Genomic DNA, 12,608 nt, shown 5'->3' with positions numbered 1-12,608 from the left:
GTGTAATAGCCACTAGGGGGCTATAACACTGCAAAAAAAAGTGTGAAAAAAAAGTTAATAAAGATCATTTAACCTAATAAAAGTTTGAATCACCCCCCTTTTCCCATTTTAAAAAACTGTGTAAATAAAAATAAAGATATGTGGTATAGCCGCGTGTGAAAATGTCCAAACTATAAAAATATATCGTTAATTAAACTGCACGGTCAATGGCGTACGCGCAATAAAATTCCAAAGTCCAAAATAGTGCATTTTTTGTCACTTTTTATATCATGAAAAAATGAATGTAAAAATGGTACTGATAAAAACTTCAGATCATGGCACAAAAAATTTGCCCTCATACCGCCCTGTACGTGGAAAAATAAAAGAGTTATAGCGGTCAGAAGATGACAATTTTAAACGTATAAATTTTCCTGCATGTAGTTATGATTTTTTTTTTAGAAGTTATACAAAATCAAACCTATATAAGTAGGGGATCATTTTAACCGTATGAACCTACAGAATAAAGATAAGATGCCATTTTTACAAAAAAAAAAAAAAAAGAGTAGAAACAGAAGCCCCCAAAAGTTACAACATTTTTTTGTATCCTGCATTTTTTCTTCAATTTTGCCACACAATGAATTTTTATTCTGCTTCACCGTGGATATTTTGGTAAAATGACTAATGTCACTGCAAAGTAGAATTGGTGGTGCAAAAAATAAGCCGTAATATGGAATTTTAGGTGCAAAATTGAAAGCGTTATGATTTTTAAAAGGTGATGAGGAAAAAATGAAAATGTAAAAAATGGAAAATCCCAGCTTCCTTAAGGGGTTAAAATGATGAGATATACCTTGAACCTAGTAGAGTATGGAATTCCTTACAATGACATATGTCTTCCATTCTTAACATATAACTTCAATTGTCTGAGCTTTCTGCATTGTTATTTATTGGAGAATTTATCTACTTTAGTCGTGTTAAACAGCAACCATCTTTCTTTTAATCCATATTAACTCACACTATCTGTTGTCAAAACTGACTATTGTAATGTCCCAACAAGTGTGGACCCACTCTGTCACTATCTGGCTTGGCTAAGTGGCTGCTGGCCAGGCAGGCAGGAGGGGCGAACTGACACTATAGACAGTGTCAGATGCAGCAGAGCTGCACGTGTTTATAGCAAGTCCTGTGAGAACAGCAGAGCTAAGTAGGTGCAGCTAGGTGGAACAAGCTTGCTAGGAGACAGAAACATGGTCAACAGTCCAAGGACCCAAGGGATGAGGCCAAGATAAAGTACAGAAGACTATGGTCACCTTTGCTGTGCAGGAATTACAGTATTGCTACGGCATCAAGGAAGAGGTGAAGCCGAGTTATATATGTAATGCCTGGCAGGGACTGGAGGGGATCCATTAGCGAGTGCACACTGGCCCTATTTCAGCCAGTGCTCGCATGTGGCCCATAGAGGGCAGAGAGGAAACTGCCGCAATGGCTGAAGCAGCAGGAGAGAGTCAAGAGGAGGAAGGCCAGGATGCTTAGCAGACGCATGGCACAGGGAATGTCGCATAACACTGGTAAGATTCAGGACACATAGCACATCGGTGGTTGCCAACCAGCGGCGTTACAACTACAGTGGTCCCCCGGCATACGATGGCCCTGACATATGATCGTATCAATATGCAATGGCCTCTCAGAGACCATCGTATGTTGAAGGCAGGATCAACATACGATGCTTCTGTGTGTCGAAGCCATCACAAAAACGGCTAACCGGCAGCGCTGACTGCTTCAGCTGCCACTGGATAGCCGTTTAATGTGCCCCATGTGCACCCGTCAATAATACTTACATGCCCCAGCCACTCCGGCCTGTCAGTTCGCCACTCCTCTACTACCGCTGCCCTGCGCCGCTATCACGTCGCTGCTCATGCCGCCCCATCGTCCAATAGGGGTGGCGTGAGCGGCGACGAGATGACAGTGACAGAGAGCGACGGCGCAGGGCAGCGTCGACGGCAGCAGAGGAGCAAACTTATGGGCCGGAGCGGCAAACTGACGGGTCAGAGCAATGAATTAATGGGCCGTAGCAGGGACATGTGAGAATCATTAAGCATCTGTCTGTATGTGCCTCCATGTTTGTGTCTGTGTGTTCCCTCAACATACGATGGTTACAATTTACGATGGTCCGCTTAGAACCAATTACCATCGTAAGTTGAGGGACCACTGTAAATTGATTTTGATAAGAATATTTAAAGTATCCTATCTTATATAAACTATATGTACACATACCATAGGTATCAAAAAGCTACAGTGATCCACAGATTCATTACATTTTAAATTGGTAAGTTTTATTTAATAGAAATTGATGTAAATAACCTTTACCATAATGAGCATCATAGGAATATGTCCATCTATCCATCCAAACATCGACCAATAAGTCTATCTATAAATACCATGCCTCTAATTTAAAAAAAAAAAACATAATTTTATTTTATTTTATTATAGTTGTGCCCCTGAACAGACCCTTGAAGTCGACATATACTTTAATAGTTTTTCCTCGTTTTCATCAGTTCATGACTTACTTTATAATGCTTTCAGATTAAATGTTACAAAATACCACAGGTTTAATAAACAGGTGAATTTTGCAAAGTGAACTCCTAATCAGTCAGGCAGGATAATTAAAGAATCACTTAGATAACCATTCATCACCGAGGCCATTTGCACCTGTCACTGGGATATTATGTTAGCGTAGGGAAAGATAACTTATTAGCAATAATGCAAATGCAAATAAAGTTTAATGAGTATCTGCTAGCTTCATATAATTAAAGTTTTAATAAAATGTCAGAATAAACAGATAACTAACAAGATAATGTCTTCATCTATAATTCATTAGGAGAACAATAAATTTCACCACTTGGTGGCCTGATCAAGTGAAGGTCAGAGATAGGCTACTACATCTACAGAAACCGTAGCCATTTAGGACAAATTTATATACAGATTTGTTGGCTTGGAATTTTTCACATAATCAACCTGATTTATGAGAAATAAGATAAATGTTGTAACTACCCAGTTAACATAACAATAAACCACACGCTGAATTATTCCCAGGGGGATTATGTCAATTACTAATGATAAAAGTTGTTTAAAGCGTTATTTGATCCACCAAAAAAGTTGTATATGCAGTTAATGTGTTACTTAGTAGTCCAACAGAAGAAATATCCAGCACAAGTTATGCTGTAAAAATAGGAACACTTTATTGGATCGTTTTATGGAGTACAGCAACCAGAACATAATTACTGACACATTTCAGTCCCTCGAGGGTTCTTAATCATGACAGTCTTGAAGAATCCTAGAGTGTCCCAAGCACATTGGTGTTTATGTCTTGGATGCTGTACTCTATAAGATGATCCAATAAAGTGTTCCTATTTTTACTGCAGAACTTGACCTGGACATTTCTTGTTGGACTTCCTTGCTTGGCCAAAGGCACTGCTGGCCAGTCCATGTACAGGTTCAAGTGGTGGAGGTGAGAGCTGTTGGCTTGTTTTGGTAATGTGTTACTAAGTGTTACAGAAAATGGCAGTGAAAATATACTGACACCGGTGGACTTGTGTCAGTTGGCTTCCAGAAAGTGACAAGGGCATATGTGCAGTACTGTATGTATTACTATGTATATGTAATAGCAGGATCTTTTATAAAGCATATTGGAGTCATTTATTAATACGTGAAAGTTTTTCTTTTTCCATCTATCTGGCATACTAGTGTTCACCTGGCGCAGCTGGTCACCATTTATAAGAGAAACCTGCGCCTTTTGATAAATGCTTCACATGCGCAGTTAACACACTGCAAGCTATTGTCCACGGTCAATGGCAGTTAATTATTAGGAGCAAGTTTTTGGAGGTTCTTAGACATGTGTACTAGCATTCAAGTTTTCTGTGACATGCGCAATAGCAACATACAGAATGGTCCATACATCACTTGACTAGTTCAGCTAATCTTAGTGACACGGCAAATGGTGATACTTGAGTGGTAGACGTACTTGCATTACGTGTCCAAACGTTAGAGGTTGTTGTAGACGCACGAATACGACTATTACATTACATCACAAACATAGGTTATATAAACCGAAACAGGCATGCTGCCAGATGTTACCCTCGAGCCCTTGACAAAGCCAACTTGCTTGGTGAAACATCAGGGATGCTAGCAGTTAGGTTTTAATCTGTGGTCTTACTATTGAATGGGATAGGTTACAGCTCAGTTCAGCCAACAACAAAGATATTCAGCATATTGTTGTGTGGTTTTCACAAGCATAGTTACTAAGCTATACTCATTATATAAAGTTAACAAATTATTATACCCATTCAATAAGTAACCGTAATTTTAACTATTATTGTAGTCTCACAATTTTTGTTTTCCTCTCTTAAAGGTATTCTTCACTTGAAAACATTTTTTTTAATCAACTGGTGCCAGAAAGTTATACAGATTTGTAAATTACTTCTATTTAAAAAATCTTAATCCTTCCAGTACTTATCAGCTGCTTTATACTACAGGGGAAATTGCGTAATTTTTTCCAGTCTGATCACATTGTTCTCTGCTGACACCTCTGTCCATTTTAGGAATTGTCCAGAGTAGGAGCAAATCCCTATAGAAAACTTATCCTGCTCTAGACAGTTCATAAAATGGACAGAGGTGTCAGCTGAGAGCACTGTGGTCAGACAGAAAGGAAATCCCACCCCCCCCAAAAAAAAAGAACTTCCTGTGGATTATACAGCAGCTAATAAGTACTGGAAGGATTAAGATTTTTTAAATGGAAGTAAATTACAAACCTGTTAAACTTTCTGGCACCAGTGTATTTAAAAAATATATATATATACAGTTTTCCAGCAGACTAGCCCTTTAAGTAAACTAATAAAATCGAGTCTCAGCTGGTGCAGACTTTTACAAAAGTTGCACGTCATAAATCAGTGTGTAAACTGTGCGCCTAGTAAACCATGCCCAAAAAATGCCAACTGTATTCACCGGCAAAGAAAGCCATATATACTGGGAAAAGTTGCATCATAAATGGGGAAAACGCTGTGCGCTGAGGCTTTGCAAAAATACAGTCCAATTAGAACTTTGATAAATGATCCCCTATATTTTTATGAAAATATTTTTAGATGCATTTATGAAATAATTCATTTTTTCTTGTATAATTTTTGTTGTTGTTGTATAATGCATTTATTATTAATTTTATATATTGTTTTATGCAAGTGATAGCTTTATTTCTTTAACCACAGGTTCAGTTAAGGTATCAAAACAGATTATTATGGGAGCCTCCCTTCGCAGCCTATAAAAATCGCCTTTATGTTAAAAAATTATTTCATTTTATAATAGCACAGTTGTTTTTCACTGTCTTTCTAGAAGTGCACGCTTTATTATTTATTTAATAAAAAAAATAATAGTTCAGTAATTTCAATTCGGTCCAATTTTTCCTTTTTACTGGATCCACTTAAACCTTGAAGATAATTGAACAAGCTCATAAAGGTAAAATATATAATGCAGAGTCTGAAGAATATATGTAGAGTAGAAGACAATAAATATGATAATCAGGCTTTGGGAACACGGCGCAGAAAAGATTACAATGCCTACACATTACAAGTTCTAAACATAAGTCATAGACTTGTTTAGCATAATACATAATCGCTTGAGAAAAAAAAAAAAAAAGAACCTCCACGCTCCTCTATGTGACTCAAACAATGGCTCCCCTGTAGCTAAAGCCATTAATTTTTTTACAGCTTTCTATATGCTTGTCCAATATTTTAGCGTTCAACAAATTGTTATAGTTTAGAAAATGGAGCAGGGTCTGAGTTCAAGTTTTTACTTACAGTGTTCCATTTATTTCTCTATATTTTTTACCCATCCTTAGGCTGAAAGAAGATAGCTTAGGGCTGACAACATAAATTACATTTAATAACTGTGCATCTTTCAAGCCTGCGAGAGACTGTGGCTGCTCTTCCAGGTCTTATTAAAAATTCCTTTCAAATCCGCTTTGTCCATATTAACACAGTGTATCATTTCTGTATAGCCAGTGTTCTTCGGAAACACCTTATTTTTTGGAAGGCTCCTGCCTGAAATATTGTTTTGCCAGTAAATTGATTGTGTAACCCTTCAGGTTCAATTGAACTAAGCAAATGCACCTGTCATATGGAAACACATGAGAACAAAATGGGTCATTTCTTTGTGGGACTACAGTTTTAAATATGAGTATCCTCTCCTAAGACCAAGGGAGTGACATTTCTCCTTGAGAGGAGAGGCAAAAAGACACGAAGAGTCTTCTAGGCTTTGTGATGCTCCTCAACGGTTGGTTTGCAGGGATGCTACCTACCATAGGTGACACCAAAAATCAAGCTCTTTTCTTTCAGAATCCTGGTCCAGGGTTATCATTAGAGTTACATCATGGTGCCACCTTATCAGGGTGATTTCTTCCCTTGGAAGAAACTTTTGAACGTCTACATCCATTTCTGGAACATTTAAGGGTCTGTTGAAGATTAGCTTAGGACCGGAGCGGACATCTGTGAGAATACATCATCTGCTGTCCGGTGAGGGGACCATCCTCATAAAGCTTGCAGTGGGACTGAACATATCTGAGTGACTCTCTGACTGATAAGTACCAATTTCTAACATGGCTAGCTGGATGATCATTTACTGATTGTTTATGCTACTGACTACTTAACACATGGGTCAATGAATAGAGTGTGGTTTTGGGGATGGGGTCTTTGGGTCTGTAGGAGCACTAAGTATATTTTATCTATTTTACACACCCGTGTATTATCTTATGTGCCTGTGTACATACCATATATGCTATACATTATTCATCATTGAGTACCAATAATATATCTATCTTTCTGCCATCTTTATGCATTTCACTTGGGCGGCTTGCAATATCAGGGCAAGGTGCAATACAGAGATACAAGTACATCTATAATTGTGCTGAGGCCCACTGACTGTTCATCTCCTTACCTACTAACCTACTATCCTGTTTTGGTTGAATGTTTTATGAATACCGCCATTTTGTTAAATATTCCCTGAGGAACCGTATTGGAAATTTGCTATTTTTTTTCTGTGAGGCATTTTCCTACAGACTTATCTAATACTGGAGTTTTTACTCCACTTTTACCAATATTTAATGACATTTCATAGTCTCTGTATCGGTAGCATGTTTGACAAAATAATAGCACCATATCAGTTTTACTTACTTACTAGTACTTTGTAGAGTCATCAAAATTAAATATTGGCGCAATCTAGTGCTATTGCACATCGATGCAGTTCTTTTAATACAGTATTAAATAGTTTTGTCTCTCCCCCACCCCCTTCCCCCATTTTTATTTTTTTGTTTTCCCCTGCACTCTTAGATAAAATAAATATTGCCATCATGGTTAGGGCCACCAGGTTACAGAGGTGGGTTCCCCAAGAGGCAGGATCAGAAGTGGTCAAGGGTAAAGAAATTAGTGGTACACAACCTTCCCTGCCCCCTTAAGTATACTGTTCACGTATATCAAGCTACTGGTAACAATTGATTGGCATCGATGTGGATGTCTAGTGTGTTATTTTTCCATGTACTTTTTTATATTGAAAAAGTAAAAGTTAAGTTTTAATATGTTTTGTATTTATCATTTTTATTTGATCATGGTTTTTTCCTCTTAGTGATGATCTGTTGAAGGTTATAATTAACCCCTACAGGACCCATGACGTAACGGTACGTCCCGACACCCTGGGTCTTAAGGACCAGGGACGTACATTTACGTCATGGGCAGTTCTAGTCCCCGCAGGGCGGGGATCGGAGCGGGATGCCTGCTGAAATCATTCATCAGACCCCCCCATGTCGGCGATCGCTGCAAATCGCAAGTGAATTCACACTTGCGATATGCGCAATTCCGGGTCATTGCGGGTCTATAGTGACCCGGTGACCCAGAATGTAAGGGGGATCGCGGGTGTCTAAGACACCCAGGATCCCCCTGAAGCGATAGGAGTGAGGTGGCACGGGTGCCACCCCTCCTATCCCTGCTATTGGTGGTCTAGACGCGACCACCAATAGCAGATGGGGGAGGGGGGTTTTACTTTCGTTTTCCCCGTCCTGTCCACCCACAATAGGTGGGGCAGGACGGGGAAACGACCGGAATCGGCGCCGAAGATCCACTTACCGATCCGGGCGGGCGACGGAGGCTGCGGGCGACGGAGATCGGCGGCGATGACTTGCGGCTGGATCCGACGGAAGCCGGTGAGTTGCCTAGCAACATCTGGAGGGTACTGTTTGAGACCATTATACAGTGGTCTCTAACTGTAGCCTTCCAGATGTTGCAAAACTACAACTCCCAGCATGCCCAGACAGCTGTTTGGACATGCTGGAATATGTAGTTTTGCAACAGCTGGAGGGCTACAGTTTGATACCACTATATAGTGGTCCCAAAACTGTAACCCTCCAGATCTTGCAAAATTACAACTCCTAGCATGCTCAAACAACTGTTTGCTGTCAGGGCATGCTGGGAATTGTAGTTTTGCAACAGCTGGAGGACCACAGTTTGGAGATCACTTTGCAGTGTTCTCTAAAACTGTAGCCCTCCATATGTTGCAAAACTGCAAATCCCAGCATGTCCAAACAGCAATCAGCTGTCTCGGCATGCTGGGAGTTGTAATTGCGTACCTCCAGCTATTGCATAACTACATCTCCCAGCATGCCCTTCGGCGATCAGTACATGCTGGGAGTTGTAGTTTTGCAACAGCTGAAGGCACACTGGTTAGAAAATACTGAGTTAGGTAACAGAACCTAACTGAAGGTTTTCCAACCAGTGTGCCTCCAGCTGTTGCAAAAGTACAACTCCCAGCATGCACGGTCTGTCAGTACATGCTGGGAGTTGTAGTTTTGAAACAGCTGGAGGTTTGCCCCCCCAAGTGAACGTACAGGGTACATTCACACGGGCAGGCTTACAGTAAGTTTCCTGCTTCAAGTTTGGGCTGCGGCAAATTTTTCGCCGCAGCTCAAACTTCTAGTGGGAAACTCACTGTAACACGCCAGTGTGAATGTACCCTAAAAACACTACACTACACTACACTGACACATAATAAAGAGTAAAACACAACATATACACCTCCTTACACTGTCCCCCCCAATAAAGATGAAAAACGTATTGTATGGCAGTGTTTCCAAAACGGAGCCTCCAGCTGTTGCAAAACAACTCCCAGCATTTCCGGACAGCCACTGACTGTCCAGGCATGCTGGGAATTTAGCAACAGCTGGAGGCACCCTGTTTGGGAATCACTGGCATAGAATACCCCTATGTCCACCCCTATGCAATCCCTAATTTAGTCCTCAAATGCACATGGCCCTCTCTCACTTCGGAGCCCTGTCGTATTTCAAGGAAACAGTTTAGGGCCACATATGGGGTATCTCCGTACTCGGGAGAAATTGCACTACAAATTTTGGGGGGCTTTTTCTCCTTTTACCCCTTATGAAAAGGAAAAGTTGAGGCTACACCAGCTTCTTAGTGTAAAATAAATAAATAAATTACACTAACATGCTGGTGTTGCCCTTTACTTTTTATTTTCACAAGCGTTAAAAGGAAAAAAAGACCCCCAAAATTTGTAACACAATTTCTCCTGAGTACAGAAATACCCCATATGTGGGCGTAAAATGCTCTGTGGGCACACAACAAGGCTCAGGAGTGAGATCACTATGTACATTTGAGGTCTAAATTGGTGATTTGCACAGGGGTGGCTGACTTCACAGCGGTTCTGACATAAACGCAAAAAAATAAATACCCACATGTGATCCCATTTTGGAAACTACACCCCTCTCGTGAGTTAATAAGGGGTATAGTGAGCATTTACGCCCCACAGGTGTCTGACAGATTTTTGGAACAGTGGTCCGTGAAAATGAAAAATTTTATTTTTCATTTGCACAGCCCACTGTTCCAAAGATCTGTCAAACGCCAGTGGGGTGTAAATACTCACTGCACCCCTTATTGAATTCTGTGAGGGGTGTAGTTTCCAAAATAGGGTCACATGTGGGGGGTTCCACTGTTCTGGCACCACGGGGGGCTTTGTAAACGCACATGGCCCCTGACTTCCATTCCAAACAATTTTTTTTCCCAAAAGCTCAATGGCGCTCCTTCTCTTCTGAGCATTGTAGTGCGCCAGCAGAGCACTTGACGTCCACACATGGGGTATTTCCATACTCAGAAGAGATGGGGTTACACATTTTGGGGGGTCTTTTCTGCTATTAACCCTTGCAAAAATGTGAAATTTGAGAGGAAACACACATTTTAGTGAAAATTTTTTTTTTTGTTACATATGCAAAAGTCGTGAAACCCCTGTGGGGTATTAACGCTCGCTTTATTCCCTGTTACGTTCCTCAAGGGGTCTAGTTTCCAAAATGGTATGCCATGTGTTTTTTTTTTTTTTTTGCTGTCCTGGCACCATAGGGGCTTCCTAAATGCGACATGCCGCACGTACTCTCCAAACGTACTCTCCAAAATCCCCTTGTCGCGCCTTCACTTCTGAGCCCTCTACTGCGCCCGCCGAACAATTTACATAGACATATGAGATATGTGCTTACTCGAGAGAAATTGTGCTACAAATATAAGTATAAATTTTCTCCTTTTACCCCTTATAAAAATTAAAAAATTGGGTCTACAAGAACATGCGAGTGTAAAAAATGAAGATTGTGAATTTTCTCCTTCACTTTCCTGCTATTCCTGTGAAACACCTAAAGGGTTAAAACGCTGACTGAATGTCATTTTGAATACTTTGGGGGGTGCGGTTTTTATAATGGGGTCATTTGTGGGGTATTTCTAATATTACGACCCTTTAAATCCACTTCAAACCTGAACTAGTCTCTGAAAAATAGTGAGTTTGAAAATTTTGTGAAAAATTGGAAAATTGCTGCTGAACTTTGAAGCCCTCCGGTTTCTTCCAAAAGTAAAAACACGTCAAGTTTATGATGCAAACATAAATTAGACATATTGTATATGTGAATAAATTTTTTTTTTATTTGGAATATCCATTTTCCTTACAAGCAGAGAGCTTCAAAGTTATAAAAATGCAAATTTTTCAAATTTTTCATCAAATTTTGGGATTTTTCACCAAGAAAGGATGCAAGTTACCATAAAATTTTACCACTATGTTAAAGTAGAATATGTCACGAAAAAACTATCTCGGAATCAGAATGATAACTAAAAGCATTCCAGAGTTATTAATGTTTAAAGTGACAGTGGTCAGATTTGCAAAAAATGCTCTGGTCCTGAGGTGTAAAATGGCCTGGTCCTTAAGGGGTTAAAGGGGTATTCCAGGCAAAACCTTTTATATATATATATATATATATATATATATATATATCAACTGGCTCCGGAAAGTTAAACAGATTTGTAAATTACTTCTATTAAAAAATCTAATCCTTCCAATAGTTATTAGCTTCTGACCTTTTCTGTCTAACTGCTCAATGATGATGTGACGTCCCGGGAGCTGTACATGATGGGAGAATATCCCCATAGGAACTGCACAGCTCCCTGGACGTGAGTCATCAGAGAGCAGTTAGACAGAAAACAACAACTCAACTTCAGAAGCTAATAACTATTGGAAGGATTAAGATTTTTTAATAGAAGTAATTTACAAATCTGTTTAACTTTCCGGAGCCAGTTGATATATAAAAAAAAGTTTTGGCCTGGAATACCCCTTTAATGTGAGAGTAGAAGGACCATGACAAACAAAATTCTGACTCATTTTTAAACTCTTTGACCTTGTGGGCTTGCTTAATTTTAGACTAGGTTTGCACCAATTATTAGTTGGTTAATTTCAAACAATAAAAAATGTTGGTGCATTATTTACACATTTAGGGTTTGCCCCTTTCAGCCCAAAGCCACACCTTTTTTTTCTTCAAATTTGTCCATAGTAAGATGTGTCAGCATACATAGGGTGGCAACACAGAACTTTCCCTGGTGATATCAGTTAATTACGGATGAGTCAGTATGACGGTCATCAATTGTTTTTTTTATTCCAAAATCACTTCAACCTCCATGAAGGATAATAGGTGCTGCCAGTAAGGTGATCCAGAAGTGATAATGAAAACGTATTTTATTAAAACATGCTACACGTTGCAATACCGGACCGGTTTCTTCTTCAGGCATGTCAAGAATCACTTAATGCTCAAAATAAATACCCACAATTCCAATCACATGACCGGAAATAACATCAACATTTCACATATCACATATATAAAAAACATACCAAAAAACATAAAAAATAATGAAACTAATAAACAGTAGTGCGCTCTATAACCTCATTAAGCCCTTCCGGGGCCAATGTGTTAAACATAAAAATCCAGTAAGATTCCCTGTTGATCAGAGCTTTAAAATGGTTGTTAATATCAAGAGGTATAGCTTCAATGATAGCCTATTTTAACACCCTCACGTCTCCTCCATGTTTTAAAGGGGTACTCTGGTGAAAAACCTTTTTTTTTTTTTTTTAATCAACTGGTGCCAGAAAGTTAAACAGATTTGTAAATTATTGCAACGATTATCGTTAATTTCAACTGCAATACTAAACACTGACTTTTGAATAGTCTCAATGTGTGTACTCAAATAATTTATTGGAAAAACCATACCTAGAAGCAAGTATATCAC

General features: G+C 39.4%; 1 protein-coding gene across 7 annotated transcripts in view; it reads left to right on the top strand.

Annotated features, from left to right (window-relative positions):
• The window catches only part of DNTT (DNA nucleotidylexotransferase), a 412,449-nt gene that overhangs the window by 376,076 nt on the left and 23,765 nt on the right, over positions 1–12,608 (top strand). The gene's annotated exons all lie outside the window — the stretch shown is intronic.

The sequence above is a fragment of the Hyla sarda genome, chromosome 7 (assembly GCF_029499605.1).
Source record: "Hyla sarda isolate aHylSar1 chromosome 7, aHylSar1.hap1, whole genome shotgun sequence".
In the NCBI taxonomy this organism is placed as follows: domain Eukaryota; kingdom Metazoa; phylum Chordata; class Amphibia; order Anura; family Hylidae; genus Hyla; species Hyla sarda.
The sequence above is the reverse complement of the archived record's forward strand: the minus strand, read 5'-3'. Positions and strand labels throughout refer to the sequence as shown.